Source organism: Eurosta solidaginis, chromosome 1 (genome assembly GCF_040869045.1).
Source record: "Eurosta solidaginis isolate ZX-2024a chromosome 1, ASM4086904v1, whole genome shotgun sequence".
NCBI classification, from domain to species: domain Eukaryota; kingdom Metazoa; phylum Arthropoda; class Insecta; order Diptera; family Tephritidae; genus Eurosta; species Eurosta solidaginis.
The window spans coordinates 42351634-42371721 of NC_090319.1; the positions used below are offsets into that span (position 1 = coordinate 42351634).

General features: G+C 38.9%; 1 long non-coding RNA gene across 1 annotated transcript; it reads right to left on the reverse strand.

Annotated features, from left to right (window-relative positions):
- Nucleotides 1–7901: 7901 nt before the first annotated feature.
- LOC137236970 (uncharacterized) lies at nt 7902–18690 on the reverse strand. Its single transcript, XR_010948739.1, has 3 exons — nt 18451–18690; nt 18161–18314; nt 7902–10872 (listed from the first exon to the last, which is right to left on the reverse strand). It is a non-coding gene; the product is annotated as an uncharacterized lncRNA (long non-coding RNA).
- Between the last annotated feature and the right edge of the window lie 1398 nt (nt 18691–20088).

A 20088-nucleotide genomic window follows, 5' to 3' on the forward strand; every position in this document is an offset into this window, starting at 1 on the left:
GTTGTTGTTTCAGCACTAAATTTCGATAGACGTGCGCACAGCCTTCTGTGTCAGATTTATAATTCATTCGCTTCTCATTAGGGGTGTTCATAATATGTAGCGTTTCTAAAATAAAACGCTTCTTATAAAATTTTTCCTTGTCCAGAATGACGACATTTTCAAAATCAGGGAAATATCCAGTATCAATGCAATGGGATGACAAGGCCGTCTTTTCAATAGTTTCGAACTAAATATATATTTCCACTTTGGAGCTAGCTGGTTTATTGGTACTATTTCGTTGGTTCCGAAGTGAAGAGAAATTCTAAATGCTGCTTCCAGTACGATATTAGAGCATTTATCGATACCTCCGAGCCGGTGGAAAAGTTTGGGAAAAGAAACTATTTTTTTGTTTTTTATAACTTTAAGTGTAGACTTCTCCAGTTTCAAATTGCACTCACTTTCAGGAAGACCGTTATAATTTAAATTTAAACAAAATTTGATTTGATCATATGTCCAAAATGTTTCAGATTAGGCGCCAACTTTTTACCGTGTGCCTGCCAAAATCTCAAACCACTTATTGATAAAGAGTGGCCGCCGTGGTGTGGTGGGAGCGTGCTTCGCATACCACACCGAAGATCCTGAGCTCAAGTGCCGAACAAAGCAACATCAAAAATTCAAAACAAGTTTTTCAATTGGAAAAAAATATGTCCAAGCGCGGTCGCCCCTCGGCAGTGATTTGGCATACACTCCAAGCGCATTTCTACTATGAAAGACTTTTCAGTGAAAATGCGTCTTCCTTGTATCAGCTTCCGTTTGGAATCGGCATAAAACATATAGGTCGCGTCTGCCAATTTGTAGGGAAAATCAAAATAGAGCAAGACGCAAATTCGAAGCGAAGTTCGGCCTGAACCTTCTCGGAGATAAATCGCGCCAAGCATTAATTAAGTTTTTCTTTTTAATTTTTTATGGTTAATGCGTCAAGCGTAATAAAAATTCGAAAACAGTTTAACAAATAGCTTTGTATCTACCAAAACAACAAATACAAGGTTGTTATGTTTATTCCAGCAAAATGAAATTAGCGCGTATATTCTATTCTTTTTCAAAGGTAAATATAATTGTACTTAATTGCTCGTTTCTATATTTGTACAGTTGGATTGTGATATTAAGTTCGAATAAGTTAAGTGATACGTTGAAAATAGTGAACGTGTATAATATTTTACTAGTTTTTTCGTTATAAGTTACTTAATATTATATGAATGTATAGGTTAGATTAGACTAGAGTGGCTACCACTACGAGCACCAGTGAACTTAAGCCCCAAAAGGCCCCATTGTGATACCACGCGGATCTCTCCCCTACTCAAACCAACAGGTCGATTCTTCAAATGTCAGAAATTTCTTAGGCTCCAACTTAGCCAGATCACAAACATCGCCAAAGAAGGGAGATCCCAGAGATTTCCTCGTCTTGCGCCAAAGCGCAGGACAATCGCACAGAAAATGCTTGACTATTTCTATCTCCTCTTCGTCTCTGCAGCATGCTCAATCCCTTCCAGGATGACGAAAGCGGTCCGACGAAGGCGAATCCAGATTCTTAACCATGGCTGCATGGTCATCCACATTGTCTCTCCAACCGTATAACTCTCGCAACCTTGGGGTACAAAAGGACGTCCATTGCTTGGCCATTAAATCTAGCGGCAACACATTACAAAGGGTATCCAGCGCCTCCGCAGGGGTGGTGCACAGAGCAGACGAGTATACAAGTATTGGTCTAACCACAGTAGTTTAGAGCCACAGGGTAATAGCAGGTGATAGTCCCCATCTTCGCGAAACAGCTCTTCCCGCAAACTAACAGCGCGCGGTCATCTGCATATGCGATAAATTTGCTGCATCCGTCCTTCTCAAGAAGAACCAAGAGCTCATTAAGTGTGGCAACCCATAGTAGTGGAGAATCCGACCCTGCGGGTGCCTCTCCGTATGTGTTTGACCACCATTGAACCTACCAGGTCGGCATTAACCGTTCTTCGCAACAGTAACTGCTGAACAAGTTTCAATAGCCCCGAACCGGCCCAAGCCGATTAGTGCATCAGTTATCACAGAGGGCGTAACGTTGTTGAAAACTGCCTCGATGTTGAGAAAAGCTATGAGTTTGCAGCCCTTGTTCGCAGAGGATTTCTCGATCTGGAAGACAACTGCATGCAAGGCTGTCTCCGTGGACTTCCATTTCATATATGCATGCTGGGATGTCGATAACTTTCCCTCCAAGAACTCCCTTAGTGTGCAGTCCATTAACCTCCCGAGGGTCTTCAGCTGGAAGGATGTCAGACAAATCGGTCTTTAGGGTCACGTGACAAGTCCTTCCAGCTTTTGGTATAAAGGTGACCCTTGGATCGTTCCTACCCCGTGGAATACGGTTAAGAGCACAAACTCCTTTGAAGATGTTATACAACTACAAAAAGAACTCAGTTCAATTGTTTGCTGGAGTTGTACTGGAGACAAACCATCCGGCCCTGGTGCTTTGAAGGGCTTGAACGTCATTATAGCCCATTTAAATTTATTCTTAGTAATGAATTTCCTCTCAAACGTTTCGCCAGTATGAGTCTCTCTCCAGCTCATTACTTCATCACTAGCGCTCAGAAAATTGCGTACTCAGGAGCAGGCAAATGGGGCTCTCTGCTGAATCTATCCATGTCCCATCAGATCCTTGCAGGTATCCCGGGACACTTTTTGGAGCACCAGAAAGCACCTTTCTGAGCCCAGATCCCTCAGATATTGTCTCCATTCTGCTAGAAAGGCTTTAGCAAGATTGACTGCTTTCCGACAAGTCTTGCGTAGATTATCTAGGTCCGCTTTCCACCATGGTGGTTTGGTCTTACCCCTAGATTTCTTCCTAGGGCAGGGTTTACCAAGAATCTCCCCACATGCCTTCGTGTACAAGTGAACCATATTATACAGCTCTGAAGAGTTCTGGGGAATATGAACACTAAATCCTGAGAGCCTCTTTTGAAGCACCTCACTCTTGAAGCTCCTCACTAGATACGCCGATTAGCGTTTCGAAGGTTCCTCCGCCAGAGAGTTTTGAGCGCCAGCCGCCAGGGTCGAAGCTGACAAATTTTTGATTCGAAAAAGAGTGGACCCCAAGCAGCCCGAGATCAGGACGACATCCAGAACCTCATGTCTGCTCTTAGTAAAAAACGTAGGTACCTAACCCCTATTGCAAATCTTAAAGTTATGATAAATAACAAAATCTAAGAGTGGCTCATCGCTCTCGTTCGTGCCTCCACTGTACCACGCTTCGTAGTGCGCATTGGCATATCCCGCTAGTAGTAGTGGCTCCTTCGCCTCCCGAGCTATATTGCAGACTAGCTCCGTCATAGCATATGGGGCACCGGTGTTCCAAAAATATTTCCTTGTATAGCAGAACGCTAGCAATATTTTACTAGTTTTTTCGTTATAAGTTACTTAATCTAACAAGATTCGAGACGGAAGCTACAGCAAACCACGCCTACTTACAAAGTATGTAGATGACTTATTTGCCGTTGTGACAACGTAGGAAATTGAAAACATACTTACTCAACTCAACAGATACAGAAGAAGCATTAAATTTACAATAGTGGTGGGGAAAGATTGTCAACTAGCGTACTTGGCACGTTAAACAACAGAAGAAACAACAAATTATATCTTGACTGGTACAGAAAACCCACAGCCTAATTAACTTTTATTCAAAACATGAAGAAAGTACAATATTAAACACCGCCAAAAGCCGCAAAAGACGGGCACTTACAATAAGCGACAGAATGTATCACAAGAAGAGTATTAGCTTAGGTTAGGTTGAACTGGCCGGTCCATGAGGATCTCACATAGACTGACTGAGTCCGTAGTGTTAACAGAAGTTTGTTTTAATGACCAAACTGAAAAAAAAAATAAAAAAAAAATAAATGTAAGGCGCGATAACCTCCGAAGAGATCTAAGGCCGAGCTTCTCTTCCAATTTGCGTCGTGCTCCTCTTGATTTTCCCTACAAATTGGCCGGACGGGACCTACATGTTTTATGCCGACTCCGAACGGCATCTGCAAAGCAGATGAGTTTTCACTGAGAGCTTTTCATGGCAGAAATACACCCGGAGTGCTTGCCAAACACTGCCGAGGGGCGACCCCGCTTAGAAAAATTTTCTTCTAATTGAAAAATCTTATTTCTAAAATTTTGATGTTGCTCTGCCCGGGAGTTGAACCCAGGGCATACGGTGTGATAGGCGGATCACGCTACCATCACACCACGGTGGCCGCCAATGACCAAACTGAAAAACCCTATCAAAAACCAGGACCTATGTTATAAAATAACTCCGTCCTATTAGCAAATACTAGAAACTTCCTAGGATTTAAGCAACTTTGTTAGTCTAAGTTTGTAAGACCTACACATAATCTTCGACACTTTACAGCCCCACGCTTGAACCCACGCCTTTCCCGCTTGGCCGATCATGTGCAAGCTTCAAGGGATGCGCCCTTTTTAGCTAGTTCATCTGATTTTTCAGTCCCATCTATTCCCATATACTCTGGGACCCAATAGAGATGTATGCTTCTCCTTGTCCCGATGCTCTCCAGAGACGGCTTACAATCTAACACGCATTTAGATGCTGTGCTATGTGAGATTGTTGCCTTAATTGCTGCTTGACTGTCAATATAAAAGTTAACACGGTTGCAGCTTAAGCTATTATCTTCCAGGCTTTCTACTGCTTTGGTTACGGCTAATATTTCCGCTTGGAAAACCCTACGATAATCCGGAAGCCTGTAGGATCTGTTTGTTTCAGGATCAGCACAGTATACCGCAGACCCTACTCCTTCCACTACTTTGGAATCATCTGTGTACACATGTATCGCCACGTCCGCCATTTGAGCACCCTTGCGCCAACCGTTCACCTCTATTGTGGCCTTAAGATCACCCTCGTAGTGCAGATAGGGAATCAGGTAGTCTGTTTGTCTCGTGATTGATGACGCTATACAACTATGGCCGTATGGTCGGCGCTCAAGCTGTCCCGAGGCACCGAGACTGGTTGCAGTTGTTAACGCTATGTTCTTTGCTACCAGGTCTATAGGTGGAATGTGCAGAATGGCATACGGTGCAGCCGTCTAAGTTGTTTTCAGGGCTGCCGTAATGCTAAGCATTGATAGTCTGAATACCCTCTCTAATTTTTTGAGGTATGTTGTTTTTTGTGTAGCTTTCCACCAAACAAGAACTCTATAGTAAAGAATAGGGCTTATAATCGCTGTAAAAACCCAATGAGAAAGAGAGGGCGATAAGCCCCATGTAAACCCCAGCATTCTTTAACATGCATAAAGTGCCGTTGAAGCCTTCTTCACCCTCTCCTTCACGTTGAGCTTCCATGACGGCTTACTGTCTAGATGCTTCCTAGATATTTAGTGCGAGGTTTCTCCCGTAGGGTTACCCCTCCTAACTTAGGCCTGCTCCAATTTGGGACCTTGTAACTCTTTGTAAACAAGGTCATATCCGTCTTATCCACGTTGACTTTCAACCCGACATTAGATGCCCAGGTATGAATATCCCGAAGTGCCCGATCCATCAAGGAGCTAATCGTTGGAATATGCTTATTACCACCCTATACAATGCGGTGTCTACTGGCTTGTCTTCGGTGTACGCATGTTGTGTTGTGGAAAGCAGCTTTTCATCCACGTTGGACTTTATATACACATCTATCAGCCTCTCAAAGGTATTGAGAAGAAATGATGTTAAGCTGATGGTCTATAGTCTTTGGGATACCCGTGACCGATCTTCCCCGCCTTTGGTAGGAAAGCTACAAGAGCAGTTCTCCAAGAGTGCGGTACATGATTCAGTCTTATGCACCCATCAAATATTAGTTTAAGCCATTCCACGACCGCTCTACTTGAAACTTGTAGCATGTTCGGGAATATACCATCTGGGCCGGTAATAACTATTACTATCAAAAATTAGCGAATTAGTTGCTTAATTGATACCGGTTTCACAACTAGTTTAATAGGAACAAATACAAGAAATAACTTCTCAATTGAAAATCTTGAAGAAACCTTATATTTTAGGACTCTAAATGGAATTAATCAAGTAACCGAGAAAATAATTACCCCATTTCCAAAGGAATTTAAATCTTATGAAACAATTTCTTAGAAGGTTTTTGATTTGAAAAATCAAAATTATAATGGTACTATTGGACAAAAATTTTAAGACCTTTTAAAGCAAAGATAGATTTTGAAAACGATTGCATCGAGACTAATAAAAGCAAAATATTTTTTCACAAATATCCAATTGATATAGACCATATTTCTACATGAAATCCAGTTCCTAGCAAGGTCATTGAAAAGTTAAACCTGGGACACCTTAGTATGGAAGAACGTAATTAAATCGAAAAATTATTGTTTTTTTATGAGCATTTATTTTGCAAAGAGGGTAAAAGCTTTACAGATACTCATAACATCCAAACTGAAATTAGAACTAAAACTAATAACCCTATTTACACAAAAATTTATCGATATTCTAAAGCCCACGAGCAGGAAATTAATCGACAAATAGACGAAATGCTTCAAACACTTTGAACAAGATCTTGATTATGTCATCCCGATTAAGTTCCAGCAGTGTTGTTACTCAACATTTATTGCACTGCTCCGAACTCTGGTTGCTTGGCAGTATAGGATAGAACAAATTAGCAGTTTAGAAAAAGATGAAACTAATTAAGTGTACGCTTTGTTCTTTTCATCTATATATATAAAATTCAAATTATGTATGTATGTAGGTATAGATCGAGTTGCGTCCTAAACGGATTGACCGATTATAGTAATAACTATATATTTTAATAAATCTTTATTTATTACTTAAATTAAATATCTTTACATTTTTAAATTTTTAAAATAACTATCAATAAAATTTTCATTTTGAAATAATATACAAAATAAAATAATTCAAAAATAATTTACAAAAATAAAGTATATTTAACGCAAGTAGAAAACCCTACATTTACTCCCCCTCCAGTGAAACGAAAAATTTATTTTTTTTAATGTTAATTTACAGTGTATATTGGTTACTGTAAAAATTTTGTCTTATAGTTTGAAAAAAAAAAATTTTATTTTGTGTTAATTGCGTTAAAAGTTTATGTTGGTTTTGATGTAAGTACCCAATCTTTTGATGATTGGATGTACTTGATAGCTTATTTTTAGGTGTTGTTATTGTTTACTTATTGTATTAATATTTTATGTATATTAATATTTGGTTGTGTTATTGCTGTTGTTTGCGAAATAATGTTATTTATCACGATGTGATTGAAGAACTTAGAATGAGGTTGAATAATAGTAGATGGCAACTTTGTGTGCACAATTACTCAAAAATTAAAAACTTGTATTATGCAGAATATATGTTCAATATATAATTGTACTCTGCATAATGTATGTCCAAGTTATTGATAAGGAATAATATTAGTTTGCAAGTGATGTGAAATTGTTATTGATTCGTGTCATGTTAATAGGTATATTCTTGAGCTTTGTTGTTAAAATTTATCTTAAGAAATCTTTAGAGATTTTCTAAAATTGTGGAAATATGTTTGACCTCTAAATTTAAAGTTATTTCTTTGCTCTGAAGTGGTTTGGAGTTATTGTTTTATTTTAAATTTGTATGCCCTATTTTTTTTGAATTTCTTATATTTATAAACTAAAGATATTAAAAACTGGAGAAGGCGTGTACAAAATTAAAATATATTTAATGCTATTATAATTTAGAACATTTTAATAAGAAAACTATTTTTATTATTTTACTTGTATGAAGATTTCACGAAGATTTAGGAATTATATAGGATTTATAGTATTTTTTGTTTTGTTTTACAATTAAATTTCTCTTTAATTTTTATCAAATAGATCTACTTGTTTTTGTAAAGAAATAAATTGTTTAACGCGTGCTAAGTTATAAATAGCAAGGAAATACATTTTGTTGGCTGCAACCCATTAGCTTGTGTGATGGGATCTGAGACCTTGTTCAGCGCCGCTCCCAGAATGCCAATATTATGGCGAACCTCGGTGAGTAGCAACATCTTTTCTAAAACAATTTTGTCATGATTTCACATAAATACTATTTGCAAAAGAAAAATTCTCAATCTGGTTGAAGGCAACTGCTTCTCGGATCTTAGCGGTTAATGGTATAAAGTTGGAGGTTGAAGATTTGAGTTTGATATTTAAGATTTGGTAGAGGATCGTTGGTAGGATCGCCAATATATATAGTAATAACAATATATTTTAATAAATCTTTATTTATTAATTAAATTAAATATCTTTACATTTTTAAATTTTTAAAATAACCATCAATAAAATTTTCATTTTGAAATAATATACAAAATAAAATAATTCAAAAATAATTTACAAAAATAAAGTATATTTAACTCAAGTAGAAAACCCTACACCGATCACAACCAAATTTGCACGGCCCACTAGAAACCTTACAAGGATGTTCATAGGCTAAAAATAATATCGATATAGAAAAGGGGCGTGGCACCTCCCATTAAAAATAAATATTTGGTACTACATAAATCTGAAGGTATTCATGCTAGAACATTGAAGTTCAGTAAGGAGTTATATGAGGTCAATCCCTAACACCTCCAAGAAAATCTGGGGTGGGAGAGAAGGGGGCGTGGAAACTCCCATATAAATGGAATTTATCATATACATGTCTCTGGATGTAGTAATGGTAGGATAGTGAAAATTGGTAAGGAGCTATATGAGGTTAAGTCCTAACACCTCCAGTAAAATGTGGAATTGGGGAAAAGGGCGCATGGCACCTTCTTAAAATGGGATTTGGATTTAGTAATCTTCCGCCGTTAAAATGTTTTGTTAACTTCAGTCTATCCATATCTTCTATCTATATATAAGTTAAGCCTCACAGCAGGCGAGGCGATAAAAAATTAAAGTTGCGGTGAACTGTCGGTTCACCGAATTAAAATAAACACGAGAAATATGTTAACATTATAAAATTTATTCTGTGCTCTTGCACGATCCAAATATAACTGACTCGAACAAAGTACCTAGCAGCTAAGTTCTTGTGTTAAAGTAATTATGCTATGCTAACCAATTATTGTATAAAAAATAGTTTACTTAACTAAAACTAGATTATGCTGTTCAATCACAATTTCTGCAACTACACCAATCGTTGTCCCAATTAACATCCGCTTATTCTGCGCGTGTGCTGCTTCAGCGAAACTTCAACACGCAAGATAGCGCGCACACATGCTCAGCAACGTGAGAACAGGGTCAACCGCTGGATACTGCTGTTATAACTCCTCCCCCTTTAAAGATCTGCGTCCCGCAGATCGAAGCATGAAAATTGTGAAGTGGATATATCTTTTATAGAGTCGATCTGGTTACTTGGCGTAATGTTATTCTGACTGGCTTGACTGGTACGCTGTCGTCCAGGCTACGGATTTCATGGGCAGATTGGCCCTTGAAGATCTTCGTGTTTGTGGCCCATTGCATCGGAATTTGAACTGGTGGAATATCTAGCTTCCTAGTGTCCCATTTCCATAGCATGGTGACGATGAGGGATATTGCGAATATCGAGGCAGCTTCCGTGACTAACGAGAAGTTAGTTTTCCCGTTTACATACCCTAGATATCCAACGTTTTACATCGTGATATCATGAACGTACTCCAGATTGATCTTTGTAGTGTGGATTTTGACGTTTGCTAGTACGGCTGGCAAGGCTTGAGCTGTGATTGCTTCGTTGCTGGAGAACACTTGGTTGCCAGTTTTTATCGTTTCGTTACTTAACTAGATAACGTAGGTGCCATTTATATTGCTAGTATCGTTATTACTTTCCACTACACCTTGATAGTTTGAGATAAAAATTGTGTTATCGTTTATCAATTCGATTATCGTGCCATTGCCCCTGATGAATTGGCAGCTAGCGTCACCTCCTTTCAGCAACCGAGGTAGGCAGGTATTATCTTCCAATTTGCTCAAGGACTCTGATTCACATACCATAGATGAACTGATTGTCAAGCAATTTTCCTTGAGTCTATATGTTTCTTCTTGGTTGACGAGCATTTTATCGAATGGAAGGTCCAGTTGTTTGCCTTCGTAGATACCGGCGCGAGTAGTTAATAGGTTATACTTCTTCTCTGTTACTTTGGGTATTAATTGAACGTATAGGGGCATAGTCCCATTTGTATATATTGATGGTTTTCCGTATTCAATTGCCTCAATTATATTTTGGTAAGGTAGTGTTTCTATTTCTGACAGGATCTGATTAACTTCGTCCATGTCGAGTAGGTTAGTGTTAATAATTCCACGTTTAGCTAGTTGACATGCCCGTACTACTTCATTGACCTCTTCTCGGACGAGCACGATATTATGAAGGGCGCTCTGCTCGAATTGTTCTGCCTCAGCTTCCTTCATTACCGAATTGGTGCGGCTTACAATTTCATAAATTTTTTTGGAAATTTCTAAAGTTGCCGTGAATAGATCTTTGTTTACTTTGTATTGGTGATTATTGTTTTCTATGATTTCACCCTGGCTGTGGAGGATATTGTCCCAATAAGTGGCATCGGGTGATCCTGCTAGCCATTTCCACGCAGAGCCCATCCAGTCAATAGATCGGGAGGGTCTGATTCTTTTCGTGTTCCCCGTCAGCTCTTCGATGCGCTGCAGAGTTTGGTTGATATAGACTTGTGCTAGGAGCTGGTCGTCAGTTCGTTTTAGTAGTTGGTAAGCCAGTTTTTCCATCTTCGATATGATAGTAGCGTACTGCTGGAGGTTGATAGCATGTATAAGTTTGAAGGATCCGCTGATGATCCACCCATTTCCGCTCTGGATACTAACGATTGGTGCCTTATAATGGAAAATGTGTAGGCCGCTGATGGCCGACGCCAACAGTGGGAGGCTGCAATTGGAAAGACCATACCTAACATTATTGGTGTTAGTAGGTTAGTGGTTGTTGGAAGTTATTTATGTTATTGTGAGGTTAAGAGATTAGTGGCCGAGAAAAAATTGTTACAAAAGGGACGTTTTTTCATTCTATTTTTTTTTTTTTTTTTGCTTGTACATATCATTGGGTTTTCTTTTATATTTGTTTTTTGTTGCTTTTGTTTTTGCGCTACATAGTAGTATCTAATAATTTCAATGTTCTACCATTTAAGTTTGTATTTTTTAGTTTCTTTGTTGTAGCAAGTAATAACGAAATTCAGAAATATGTTTTTTTTTCTTTTGGTTTTTTTTCCATCATGCTGTTCTCGAACCAGCTATGGGGGATCGTGGGTATCCCTTTTGGGAGTAGCGTAGCTATTTGTCAATTTCGATGGCGCCACAACCTACTAAGGCACGATTGGTCCCACTAATAAGCCCGCTCTTGTAGCTATGATTTCAAATGGTTTCTATTTATTATGTGCATTGCCGCGTTTCTTTAAATTTTTTATGTGCAATTTATGGACTTTTTTACCAGTTTTCAGTTGAGCAGTCGAGGAGTGCGGACGTCTTTTTTTCGCTCTGCTCTTTTTTCGGGTTTTTCACGAATTTTTCACTGTGTTTTTTTGGGTTTTAATATGTAAAAGTACCTATTTATCGGTTTTCTTACATCGAAAAGCCATTTTCACTTGACAATATTGATATTGACTTTAAATTTGTGGATTTTACTTTTAATAAACATTAATAAATAATATATATTTGTGTGATGCCGTGTGTGTGCGGGCATAAAGTTGACCGCGGTAAACCAAAAATATCTTGTGCTCAATGCAAAGAGTATTTCCATTTGGAGTGCGTTGACTTATATTCCGATGATGCGGATTTTCTCTTAAATTCTAATAGACAATTCTTTTGCAAGTCTTGCTTGTCTGAACGTCGTAAATCAATTCGTTCGCCTCCACTCTTTTCCTCTACCAACAACAATGCATCGAAAAGCCATTCTATTGAGTGTGACAACAACTGCAAAATACATTCCGCTACTATCATTAAAGAAATGACTGCTCTTAGGGAAGAGAATGCTCGTATTCTTTCGACTTTGAGTACAGTATGTGATGACTATAAACTCTTGCTAAAAAAATCTAATGACATGCATAGTGAGCTTTGTGCCATGCGCGCTCTACTTTCTGATAAAAACAATGCACTATTTAAGTTTTCTTCAAATGTAAATAAGGCACGCTGTTGTGATACCACGAACGCTCATCATCAATTTTCGGCTGCCAACAACGGTGCTGACAGTTTAATCTCTTTTCTGCCTTCTCCTTCTTGTTCGGATGCTGCTACGGCCAATGCTACGTCTATTGGTACGTATAATTGTTATAATGCAAATGATCTCAATGCCAATGCGACTAGTTCGAAGTCATTATCAGCTGCAGTTTCAACACCTCCCGCTACTGAGAATGCTGGCTTTGCTAACAACAAACACGCCAAAATATCGTTAAGTAGTGATACTTGCTCTCCTACTGCTGCACTAGCTGGCAGTGTAAATAATAATAAACAAGCCAAAAAAAGTTATGCCAGTATTACTGCCACTCAGCATACCCTACAGCCTGCTGTTTCACCTGCGCGAACTGATTTGGAATCACCAAATAAGGGTGGCATGCCTGATTTGAATACTGCTTCTAAAACTTCACGTAAGAAACTTAGCCCACCCCTATTTATCGGCTCTAATACCAGTAGTGAGCTAAGTGTAGTTTCTACATTGAAATAGCTACACTTATTATCGTTTTCTTCTAATGTTTCTACTGCCGACATCTTATCGTACGTGTCCACACAAGCTAGTATTGATAAAAAATACCTGGCTTGCTTCTGTTTGGTAAAAAAGGATACCCAAGTCTCAGAGCTGCGGAAAATCAACTTTAAATTAGGTGTATCTGAGGGTTTATACGATAAAGTTTTAAATCCATGCATCTGGCCAGTGAATGTTAAGATTCGCCCTTTTGTAAATATCGCCGCGCCTCAGCCAGTTCATGCTTAAATGCTGAAAATAAGTTGGTTGCGAAGAATATCCAAATCTACTTCCAGAATGTCTCTGGCATCAGGACAAAATCTAAAGATATTTTTAATTTGAGTGCTCACTTGGATTATGATGTTTTTGTACTTGTTGAGACCTGGCTGAACTCCGACTTTTACGATAATGAATACTTTGATTCCAATCTTTACAATGTCTTCCGCAAGGATCGAGACCCTAAAAAAACTGGTCTGTTAAGAGGTGGCGGCATCTTGATTGCTGTCAGTAGGAGGTATCGAGCCTCTGTTGTTCCATTGGATAATGGGGACTCTCTTCTTGATCAGCTTTGTATCAGTGTACGTGGTGCGTCTGATCTTATAATCTGTGCTTCGTACATACCGCCGGCAAGCGCTGACGCCATCTATAAAATGCACGTGGACAACATTGTGGGCTCGGTTTCTAAGAATTATAATTGTAATTTCTGCATTCTGGGTGATTTTAATTTAAGTAATTTAGAGTGGATTTCCTGTGATAACAACTTTACATTCTTTCCAAAAACTGTTATTAGTTTTCCAGAGTCTTACGTTGTCGACAACATGGCAAGCTTAGATCTTTCTCAGGTTAACCATTTTTCCAATAGTCTTTCTAGATATCTTGATCTTATTTTCGTTAATGATAATATAAATTTTTCTATAACCGAATGTTTGGATCCTATTTCTAAGACAACCATTCATCATATTCCTCTTATTTTACTTATTGAGTTCTATAATTTTAGAGAAGTTTCGCTTAAAAGTGTTTGTTCAAGTTTCAATTTCAAACGTGGAAACTTGCATAATGTTAATTTGGATATAGCTGCCTTAGATTGGGACTCCTTACTTGCTAATATCAATACTGAGGAATGCTTTGAAGTATTTAGAAATAGAATTCAAACATTTTGTTCAAAACATGTTCCAGTTTTTGGGAAGAAATGCCATAGGATACCATGGTATACATCGAAATAAAAGAGGTTGAAGAATCTAAGAAACAAATTTTACAAAAAGTACAAGTCTTCTAACTCTGTTTCTCATAAAGAAAAATTGCACCGCTATCGCAAAGAGTTTAAAAAGCTAAATAAGGACTTATACCGAGATTATGTTCATAATTTTGAATCTGACATCAAGCAAAATCCAAAGTCTTTTTGGCGTTTTGTTAAATCCAAAAGAATGTGTTCTAGCATACCATCGGATGTGTTCTATAATGGAACCAGTGCATCCTCTCCGCAAGAGGCCGCTAATCTTTTTGCTGACTTTTTCAGCTCTAATTTCGAGTCGTCGTCTGAGCCGTTCGTTGACAACTATTTCCCAGATACCAATTCACCAATTAATTTTGGATCACTTTTCCTATCGCCTGATGATGTGCTCGATGGTATTCTGCATATTAAGTCGTCTACGAGTTCGGATGTTGATGGTTTCTCATCTTACCTTTTCAAAAACTGCACTGCTGTTGCTTATCCTCTTATGATAATCTTTAATAAATCACTTCATTCGGGTGTTTTTATTGATGCCTGGAAATTTACCTCTATCACGCCTGTTTTCAAAAAAGGTAATGAAAATGATATTGCCAACTACAGGCCAATTTCAAAATTGTCAACCTTATCTAAATTGTTTGAATATATTGTCAAGCAAAAGATGTTCTTTTCCATCAAGAGATATATTTCGATCAACCAACATGGCTTCATGTCTGGTCGATCCACGGTTACCAACCTTGCAGTGTTTTCTGAATTCTGTACATCTGCTTTTAATGATCACCTGCAAATTGACACTATTTATACTGACTTTTCCAAGGCCTTTGACAAAGTGAGTCACACAATTTTAGTTGAAAAGTTGGCGAATCTGGGCTTTCACTCTACTTTTCTATCTTGGATAAAATCGTACCTTTCTTCTCGGCATTGCATTGTAGTTGTTGACAATTTATCATCTTATAACTTTATTGCCTCCTCTGGTGTGCCTCAAGGTAGCATTCTGGGGCCCTTACTCTTTATCATTTTTATTAATGATATTTGTGAGTGTTTTACCTTCTCCAATTTTCTGCTATACGCTGACGATCTTAAAATTTATTCCTCTGTTCGTTCTCTGTCTGATTCATCCAGAATTCAGAATGATTTAAACAACGTTGTTTTGTGGTGTGAAAAAAATCGACTTCTTCTTAATGTTAGTAAATGTTTCCATGTGTCGTTTGCGAAGTCTCGTTCCTCTATTCCCACCTCCTATTCCATTGGCAACTCTAACCTATCCACCCTGAATGAAATATCCGACCTGGGTGTTATTTTCGATGCTAAATTTTCATTCTTGAGCCATATCAATAGCACTATAGCAAAATCGTATGCTATGCTTGCTTTCATTCGTCGGTTTAGTTCGGACTTTAGTGATCCGTATACGCTGAAGCTCTTATACACGTCACTTGTTCGCTCCAAACTTGAATATGGGGTCTTTATTTGGAGACCATATTTTGATTGTCATATCAAACGACTTGAACGTGTTCAAAAGGTGTTTTTGCACTATGCTCTACGCTCATTAAATTTTATAGACCCACTTCCACCATATATTGCCAGATGCAAATTAATCAACCTGAAATCGTTAAACTCCAGAAGAACTATTCTCTCCCTCTCTACAGTGTTCGACATTATAAATGGTACAATAGATTGCCCTCTTTTACTTGAACGTATATTTTTCCATGTCCCGCAGCGTTGTCTTAGGAATAACGATCTTTTTTCCTTAAAACAAGTCAGAAGTACTTATGCTAGCAATGCACTTATCTATAGAGCTTTAAGGGAACTTAACTCTCCATCGGGTTCTTTTACCTCTGATTTATTTAGCTCTAAAGCCAAATTTGTAGCTTCACTACTTGTAAGTTTTGATTAATATTGTAATTCTATAATCGTGTAATATTTATATTGATCACTTAACATTTATTATTTTATACTAAGCACAAAAAAAAAACAAAAAAAAATCTAAAGTTTTGTAATTAGTCTGTAAGTGCACTCTCGTCATGTATGACTACAAATAAATAAATAAATAAATAAATGTGGTTACTGTGACTTTGTTGTCTTTGGGAACTATTTCTTTTTTGAAAGGTGGTTTCTTTTTTCCCTTAATCTGTTTATCCTTCACGTATATGACATCGTTTTCATCATAACGCTCCGGTAGCGATCTTTTCCTGTTATGCCGTTCGATCTGGGCAATTTGCTTTTGGGTTAGCAGTGTTTTCAGGTATTTATTTATTTTCCTACTTTTGTCTAGGAGTTCCTGGTAACTAGAGGCTTTTGAACGATTGAAAAATATCTCACTTGGCTTTCGGTTTGTTACCTAGTGAATGGTATTGTTATAGCGATCTACCGCTATATTTACCAGCTCTTTTGTCTTGAAAGTGGGATTGTCTAATTTTAAACACCTAAATATTTCGATAGGGGTGGAATAGAGCCTTTCTACTTGGCCATTTACCTCACTTCTCTGGGATGGCGTACGATAAAGGCTGATTCCTAACGATTCGAGTAAATTTTGTATTATCGGGCTTATCAATCCTCGTTCATTGTCGGTTACCAAAATTGTAGGGGTCGTAAAATAGTATAGTAGTTTCACCATTTTCTCTTTAAGGTGCAGAGTGGATTTGTTTCTAATGTGGAAAAGTTTAGCAAATTTTGAGAATTTGTCTATGCAACTTAAAAACTTTTCCCTTGAATTTCGAATATGTCTATGTGAATGATTTCACACGGATGTGATGGGATTGGTGTCCTTTGTAGTTTGGGTGCCTATCATACTTGCTAAGTTTACATGTTTCGCACGATGAAACACATGTTCTAATCTTATTGCTCATTCCCGGAAAGTAGTATTGCTCTAGGATTTGCTTTCTATTCTCAGTGGGGTTTCGATGCGCTCTTCTATGCTCCTCCCATATGACTTCAAGGACTCTATCTGAGTTTCGTAGGTCTTCTACAAGAATTTTAGCTACCCGTATTTTATAGTGTAAAAAGTTTTCTAAATATACCTTCTGGAGCAACCCTAAGTGACTTTCTGGAATTTTTATGCCGTTGATTACATTCGGTCTAGGCTTTTCCTTAAGCACATTAACGAGTTCTTGTTCGCCTATACCCTCTATTCCTACATAGTGTCGCAGGTAACCAGGATGAGGTTCCTCGCATATTTGTAACCTACCCCCAAACACAATTGGATTCCTCAACACGTTCAGAGGTACCTGGACGAATGGAATTAAATCTGAGTTATCCCGATCTGCGCTATGAACGGTGTCGCAGGTTGAGCTGCCATCGTTTGCCGAGTACGACGTTGAGCCCATGGTTGCGTTTTCGCTGGCATATTCGGATTCGGACGTCGTTGTTAGTTGATTTACCTGATTTTTTAGCCGAGAGAGAGCGTCAGCTACGACGTTCGATTTTCCTGGCTTATAGATGAGTTCGTAATTATACTCCTCTATCATAGATTTCCATCGCTTGAGCTTGGCGTTATAATTACGGTTGCTTAAAGAGAAGGTTAGCGGTTGATGATCGGTAAAAATTCGAATCTTCCTAGCACCGTACAAATAATTTCGGAGGTTGTCTAAGGCCCAGACGATGGCTAGCATTTCTTTTTCATTCGTTGCGTACCCCTCCTCTGTGGTGGTCAAGCTTCGTGATATAAACGCTATTGGCTTGTCTTTGCTATCATGGTCTTGTGAGAGCACCGCACCGATCGCAAAATCAGACGCATCAGTCGTTAGATTGAAGGCCTTCTCAAAGTTGAGGAATGTCAGGACTTCTGCGGTCGTCAGTATTTCCTTAAGCAGTACCCAGCGGTTCACCCAGTTACTCACGTTGCTGAGTATATGGGTTAGTTATTGATCAAGCGTTTCAATGTCTCTGGCACCGGCATAGTGCAGGGAAAGGATTTCCTTAATATTTTCCCAATCAGCATCCAGGATATTGTGGGATACCAGTGCAGCGTCTGCTGCCCCCATAATCTTAAACCTAATATGCCTTAATATGGCCCTATAGATCGGCTTCTGCCGAACAACCTGATAATCCCTAACGATTTGTTCTGCGCTGTGGATCCAAGAGGAATAGTGTTCTCGTGATCCGTCAAATATTTGGAGTTCCTTGACAGAATCTGGGAGTTTTGAAATTTCGTTCAGTTCGCCCTCAGTCCTCAGGGATTACGAGTGGCTCCTCTACTGGTTGTGGGTCGGTGTCTGCAGATTGTCTGCGCACATCCTCTAGCTGTTCTTCTAGTCTTACCAAATTTTGGCTGAGTCCCTGTATGGACTCTACATTGCTCTTTGTTTCGACACTTTTTAGGCGTTCCTCGAAGCGGTTTAGTTGCGAGAGAATGGCGTTTACTGCGCCATACATTTCCAAAAGGGATTTTTTCATTTCCTCAGTGTTCATGTTTCTAGGAATATACAGAAAAGAAAAAAAGGTGTTAACAGTTGCGCTATCTACTCACAAATAGCAAAATTTCATTCAGCCGCTGTTGGTGTTTTGGTTCTTGACACTCTGGTACTTGTTTTTTATGATTTCGCTCTCACCCTGTTTTTCCTGCGTGCTCGATTTACTAATTTATGTTTTCCTTAGTACTTATTATCTTGTTTCACTTCTCTTTATTTTTGTGTCTGTTTTAAATACTTTTTTCTTTAGTACGTATTATTTTGTTTCGCTTTACTTTCCCTTTACTTTTTTGTGTTCGATTTAAATACTTTTATTAATTGGTCCTTTTTTTCACTTTACTTTCACTTTACTTTTTTTGTGTTCGATTTAAATACTTTTATTAATTGGTCCTTTTTTATCAAATTTTATACACTCTGCACCGAGAACTGCGCGGGCGCTAATTAAGCCTCACAGCAGGCGAGGCGATAAAAAATTAAAGTTGCGGTGAACTGTCCGTTCACCGTATTAAAATAAACATGAGAAATATGTTAACGTTATAAAATTTATTCTGTGCTCTTGCACGATCCAAATTGAACTGACTCGAACAAAGTAATTTACCTAGCAGCTAAGTTCTTGTGTTAAAGTAATTATGCTATGCTAACCAATTATTGTATAAAAAATAGTTTACTTAACTAAAACTAGATTATGCTGTTCAATCACAATCTCTGCAACTACACCAATCGTTGTCGCAATTAACTTCCGCTTATTCTGCGCGTGTGCTGCTTCAGCGAAACTTCAACACGCAACATAGCGCGGCCACATGCTCAGCAACGTGAGTAACTGCGTCAACCGCTGGATACTTTTTTTTTTTTTTTTTTTTTTTTTTTGTGTTTCGTGGAAGGAGGAAATGCTTTATGCACTGACCGGGATATTTAAGCCTCACTGCGAGACTCTCCGAGTGTAGGACTCCCTTCTGCCATGAAGGCCTACCCACTAAAACCTAACCTCCCACGGCCCGCGCAAATCCCCGTACCTGGGACCGCGTTTAGCATTACTTCGGGTACGGGTGCGCGCTACGTGAGCTCTATGGCTACTCTCACGCTAATGGGCTAGGCATCCGTCTTCTCGTTTACTGGTAAGTATATGCCTCACATATGTGCTGACCGTATCCCATCTGTCTCTTCGACAGGTCATGTTATTAATGACACTGCCCGGGGATAGGTCGCCAAGTACCTCTTCTACCCTCCTTCGCTGATGGGAGAAGTGCCTGCATTCGAAGAAGGTGTGGCGTACATCGTCTATTTCCCCACAGTACAGACAGATCGGGCTATCAACCTTACCCATTCTGTGTAGGTATTTGCGGAAGTAACCATGTCCCGTTAGAAACTGGGTCAGGTAAAAGTCTACCTCTCCGTGCGGTCGCTTCAACCATGGATCAAGTTCAGGGATTAGTTCCCTAGTCCACTTTCCTACGATGCTGTTGCTCCACTGATCTTGCCAACGTCGGATCGATTCTTCTCGCGCCTGCATGGCAACAGCAGCTCTACTTGCTTGCGATCCGTTGTCATATATTGTTTTTCTTTCGTCAACGAGAAGATATATCGGTATGGTTCCCGCAACGACCAGGACAGCTTCAGCTGAGACCGTGCGGTAAGCCGAAGATATTCGCAGCGCCCCTCTGCGTTGGACCGAGGTGAGGGCGACTCGGTTCTTCCGGTATTTCATTGCGTCCGCCCAGATTTCTGCACCATATAAGAGTATAGAATCCGAGGCTGATGCAAGCAACTTCCTTGTGCATG